A 6,000-nucleotide genomic window follows, 5' to 3' on the forward strand; every position below is an offset into this window, starting at 1 on the left:
CCAAGTGCCACAACTACTGAAGCCCACACACCTAGAGCCCGTGCTCTGCAACAAGAGAAGCCACTGCAATGAAAAGCCTGTGCACCGCAATGAAGAGCAGCCCCCTGCTCACCTCAACTAGAGAAAGCCCGTGCGCAGCAATGAAGACCCAACACAGCCAAAAATAAGTTAATTAATTAATTAAAAAAGAAAAAATATCTGATTCATGTGACAATGTTCTTCTGTAGAAAAAAATGAAACAAAAAAATCCATTTATATTCTTAGTCATTTTCTGATCAGTCTACTAAGAAAGAAGAAGCCGTAAATCCTTATAACAGAACAAAACAACATCTTGTCTTTTTGGTAATCCTGATGGATTTTGTCAAAGTGGGATTAAGGCAAGAGGTTGTTTCTTGGCAAGAGAATTCTGGAAGGAAAAAGTGCCTGAAACTCTGCATCGTTGCATTCATATCTGGTCAAGCTGCCTTATCAGAATTCAAACTTTCATTCTGGGAAACTGCTCTTTCTTTGGTACCTTTTTTGCCAGAATTCAACTCTAACAACAAAAGTTTATAAACAATGAAAATTCCAGCTGGTTGACATCAGCATCACGAAGCTTTCTCTTCACAATGATACAAATATTTACCCTGAGCTCTGGCAAAGCTTTCCTTGCCCATGTCACCCTTAATCATACATTTTTCTTTGATTGAGTTATGCGTTCCAGTACGTGATTTGCTCTGGTTTACTTTTTAACACATCCCAGAGGCTTCGTCAAAATCAACTCTGGGCAGACTGTGTCATTTGGTAGCTGCCAAACATGTTATTGAGAAGGAACTTGGCAAATATCAAAACAGTCTTTTCTAACTGCTCTAATAAATGTGTTTGTTCTGTTTGACCACCATTTACTTTTTAGGTCCCTCATACCCATAAAGCAATGAGCCAAGAAAGTAAGCAGAGATGTACTCCATTCCCTTGAGGGAATGTGCTGATTTCTCCTCCAGGCACCTTATTGCAAAGAAGTTGAAAACTTAAAAGGTTTCATCAATGACTCTTTATTTCCTTCAAGAAGACACAAGGGTTATTTTCAAAAGGTTAAAACAACAGATTGATGTACTCTGTAACTGTCGAAAAGTCTTCTAGAACAAATATTTGCCACACCAAAGTGACATGTGAAGGGATTAGCACAAAATATTGCAAATATTTCTGTAAAGCTTCCCTTGCCAAAATAAAATGTTTGGGTTCTCTGCATTGAGTGCTTGCAAAATCCTTGTAAAGTGCATGAATAGGGCAGAATTCAGGGGAGTTTGCTTCTCGGTATTGAACTATTTGATTAAACAGGTGATGGTGTCTTACCTGAAAGAAATGTAATTCTTTCCATTGCAGCCAGTTTACAGTTTTATTGCACTTATGTTTCAAACAAATCTCATCATTATACAAAAACCATATACGTTCCACGTGTTACTACACTACCTCCTTTGGAAAGAACATGAAGTAAGCCGTGTGAGCTAAGCAATCCTTTCTTTTACCTGGACCAGTTTAAAAATAAATCTCAGGCACCCCAACATTTAGTGCAGCCCTGTTTACAAGAGCCTCGACTTGGAAGCAACTTAAATGTCCTTGGAAGGAAAAAGTGGATAAAGAAGATGTGGTAATTATGTACAATAGAATATTACTCAGCCATGAAATGAATGAAATAAGGCCAGTTGCAGCAACTCAGATGGAACTTGATATGATCGTACTAAGTGACATAAGTCAGACAGAGGAAAAGACTTATCATATGATATCACTTATAGGAGGAATTAAAACTGGATAAAAATGAACTAACTTACAAAACAGAAACAGAGTCACAGATTTAGAAAACAAACTTATGGCTACCAAAGGGGAAAGGTGAGGGGGGGGGAGGCATAAATGAGGAGGTTGAAATTAGCATGCATACCCTTCCATAGAGAAAATAGATAACCAATAAGGACCTACTGTATAGCACATAGAACCTGACTCAACACACTGTAATCACTGGAAAAGAATATATGACTGGTAAGAATCTGAAAAAGAATATGTAGATGTCTCTCAGTAAGTGAATCTAGTGGATATACACCAGAAAGAAACACAGCATTGTAAATCAGCTATACTCCACTGTAAAAATAAAGATAAATTACAAAAATAAATAAATAAATCTCAAAAATAAGATGGAATTCCCATCTCTGGGGCATTCACAGTTGTTATTTTTGTTATCATAGTTGTTTTTTTCTGTGGTCCCCAGGAGATATGTACATGCACATACACTCTCACTTATACTCACAGTACTCTATACTTTACCTAGAGAGTTTTATATTTTCCTTTTGTCAATCTTCACATTTATCTGACTAGCCGGAGGTGTGTATCTGCCTGAGCACATTGAAAATGCAGTAATTTATAACAAAATCCACCTAATGTGATTGTTAATAGATAAATATGTTTCAAGACCATGGCAAATAATTATTATATGCTAAGTGCAACCAACTCACTTGAGAACTTGGAATTTTAAAAGATGTTCTCCTTAGTGCCGTGGGAAAAGTAGCAGCAATTGATTGCCCACGGAAGCCCATCATTAATTCTTCTGTATCAAAAGGAGTCACTTTTAGTACAGAGAAATGAAAAGCATACACTCTGAATAGGTCTTAAGGATTTAGAGCAACTTCCCAAATTCTAAACCAGACCTGATCACAGGAAAGCAACAGCCTGTCCTGTTGCTAAAGATCAATCTCTACCAGAGTGAAAGGAAGACTTTATCCCCACTTTACAGGCAAAGGGAAGAGGACTGGAAAAGGTTCACTAACTTGCTCAAGTTAATTTAACTGGCAAATGGAGATTAGAGATCAATTTGAGTTTGACAAATAGGCCCCTGTTGTTTATTTATGTCACTTGGTGTGCCCACTGGAGTGACCCAGTGGGCCAGATCCAACCACATGTGTACAGTTCCTTAGTTTGTTTTGAGCCATTGGGGAGATTTAACTCAAATGGATACCCAGTTAACCTCACATATCTGTTGGAATCTACTATAATGCTCAAGTTGTGGAGATTTACTTGGAAATAAAATTTAAAATGAGTCCTCTGTGTTCCATCTGTGCTCTGTGGAATTCCAGGATTCTGAAGAGGGAGTTAAGAACTCTTACTGTACACAACATGGTGGCCAAAGGGGAGACTCTGGAGAGCTACACCTGCTCTGCCCTAAGCTGTACCAACCTTATCTTTTGATTTTACTTAAGCAAAGATCGATATTATTGAAAAATAAAGTTTTAAACCCAAGAATTTCTATGGCTTGGATATTTGAGCATGTTAAATATATTTTTAAATTCTTTTTGATCCAGACCATGACTTTCATAAAATTATAATTTTTGCATGTCATCTAAAAGCCCATAAAGTCAAAACACCTTGTTAGTGATGAGACTAATGCTCCATGTAAACCTGGTTTATGCTCACATTTCCAGGTACAGTAAGTCCCCTCCATATGAACAAGTTCTGTTCCTACAGTGCGTTCGTAAGTCCAACTTGTTCATAAGTTCAACAAAGTGAGCCTAGGTACCCAACTAACACAATTGGCTATATAGTACTGTACTGTAATAGGGTTATAATACGTTCGCATCTTTGAAAGTTTGAAACTTGAAGGTTCGTATGGAGGGGACTTACTGTAGTTAGAAAATATAAACTACTCGTATATATTTGTGGTTCAGTTAATGCAACAGATCTATCCCTGAAAATAATGTGTATAATTTGCTTTCATATACACCAGTAAGATTGCTTGTTTCAGGGGCCATATTAATAATTTGAAGGATTGTTTTCTGTACATTTGGTTTTTTATAAATTATACACAGATGTAGCCAGCAACATAGTAGTTCTTCCTTTAATTTTAATCTAATAAAGTCTACTGTGAAGACAAAAATATTATTTTTGTGATTTTAGTTCTTTTCACAATTGTTCAGGGCAATGTTTACATCATGAGACTACATCTGGTTAGACCTATTGAACCAGAATTTCCAGAAGCAGGAGTTCTGTTCTGTACTGTAAAATCATGCCCAGGAGGTATTGAGTAATCAATCAGATTAGAAACCACTGATTTGACCTATTTTATTTTCAGATGTGAAAAGCTTGCCCCTCCCAAGGAGGTTAGTTCATCTTTAAATAAAGCTTTCTAATTCTTTTAGGCACACCTTCGGCCAACCTGAGTCAAGATGCTTTCTTTCCAGGCACAAAATCAAGTGAGACTGGGGAGAGGAAATTAGTTCGGCTGCACTGTTGCCATTTCCGTAAGTCTGTATGAATAGTACGTGAGCTATTGAGTCTGACACCACGCATGGAGGCTCGACTTCTCCCCTCACCCTTACATGAAGATATCTCACTCATCTTCGTGTCTCCAGCCCTGTTCCTGGCACATTTGAGGTGCTCAGCACTTGTGTGTTTCTTATAAAAACAGATTAACGAGGGAATCATCCAAGTTTAATGGTTAAGAAACTCTCACTAGGGCTTCCCTGGTGGCGCAGTGGTTGGGAGTCTGCCTGCCAATGAAGGGGACACGGGTTCGAGACCTGGTCTGGGAAGATCCCACATGCCACGGAGCAACTGGGTCCGTGAGCCACAACTACTGAGCCTGTGCGTCTGGAGCCTGTGCTCCGCAACAAGAGAGGCCGTGACAGTGAGAGGCCTGCACACTGCGATGAAGAGTGGCCCCCGCTTGCCGCAACTAGAGGAGGCCCTCGCGCAGAAACAGGGACCCAACACAGCCAAAAATAAATAAATTAAACTAAATTAAAAAAAAAAAAAAAAAGAAAGAAACTCTCACTAGCCATCTAGTTTTTGTCTCCTTTTTGTTTAACCCAATTGCTTCTTAATTTTCAGACATTGATTTATCTCTTTTTTCCTTTAGATTACTTGGTAGCATTTTGCTTTCTTCTCCTAACTTCACTTTTGATATCGTCCTGTAGTTCCCATTTCTTAACGAATCCCTTCTGAATCTTCTCTCACAGGCACAAGCAATCAATCATCCATCCTCTCCTCAGCTTCCCAGAAGACTGAGTCCTTAAAGTATAGACGCTCTCTTGATGCTGCTCCCAGACCGTGACCCATGCTGGCAAAGCTTCTGTTCCCATGTGGCTGCATGTTTCAGGAGAAGAGATACTAAAATGCAGGCAAGCACAAAGTCTTAATTGCTTACTAGCGGGCACTCAGCCAACACGCTGTTAGCAGAATGAAACCCAATCTTAAAGAAAAACTGTGAAACCCCTGCTCTGGATCACCCAACCCCATATGGAATGCACGTGTTTTTTGAGGAGATGTGGGCATGATGATCTTTTTGGCCACTCTTTTGCTTGGGGATGTCAATCTATGGGTTGCTAGAACATTTTATTTGTCATGTTATAATCCTGGCTGCAGACAACTTCAAGAGGCTAATCTGCACCTCCTCTCTCAACTTATGACATGGACAATTAATATGTTCTCAGTTTTTTGTTCCTTTCTGAAAACACTGCTTTCAATGCTCTTTCCACCAAAATGTTTACTTTTAAGAATTTCTACTAGACACTTTGACATTGTCAACTCCTGATTGTGTTGTTTGCTGAACAGTCTTCGTGATTAACTTCCCCAAACCTCAGTTTACTTATTTTTATAATGGGAAAAATAATAATGCCTTCCTGATACGGTGGCTGTGAGAGGTCCATGAGATGAAAACTCTTGACAGTGCCTGGCACAAAGAAATGTCCAATTAATGTCGGCTCTTAATAATATTGTTTAAAAAAAATCTAATAGCTAGTAGTCTAATGCTGTAAAAAGCATCTCGATATAGAGCAAAATATTTAACACATGCATGTTCGTGCTTGGGGGCTTCAGCCTTTTCTTTATCTGTCGTATTTAGGATTATATTTTCATATATTTCTCCAACATCCTTTTTTCTAAAGAGATTAAAACCTCTCTTGACATAATAAGTAACAAAAAACCAGGCAAACAAGATACAGAGATTTCTCCTTTAAATTTTAATATCACAATGCCAGG

General features: G+C 38.5%; 1 long non-coding RNA gene across 1 annotated transcript in view; it reads left to right on the forward strand.

Annotated features, from left to right (window-relative positions):
- LOC136793708 (uncharacterized) overlaps window positions 1-5,000 on the forward strand; it is a 147,193-nt gene extending 142,193 nt beyond the window's left edge. Inside the window, exon 3 of the long non-coding RNA XR_010839325.1 lies at window positions 4,980-5,000. This is a non-coding gene — a long non-coding RNA (uncharacterized lncRNA). The remainder of the gene's footprint in view (window positions 1-4,979) is intronic.
- The last annotated feature ends 1,000 nt before the right edge of the window (window positions 5,001-6,000 follow it).

Source organism: Kogia breviceps, chromosome 2, assembly GCF_026419965.1.
Source record: "Kogia breviceps isolate mKogBre1 chromosome 2, mKogBre1 haplotype 1, whole genome shotgun sequence".
NCBI lineage: Eukaryota > Metazoa > Chordata > Mammalia > Artiodactyla > Physeteridae > Kogia > Kogia breviceps.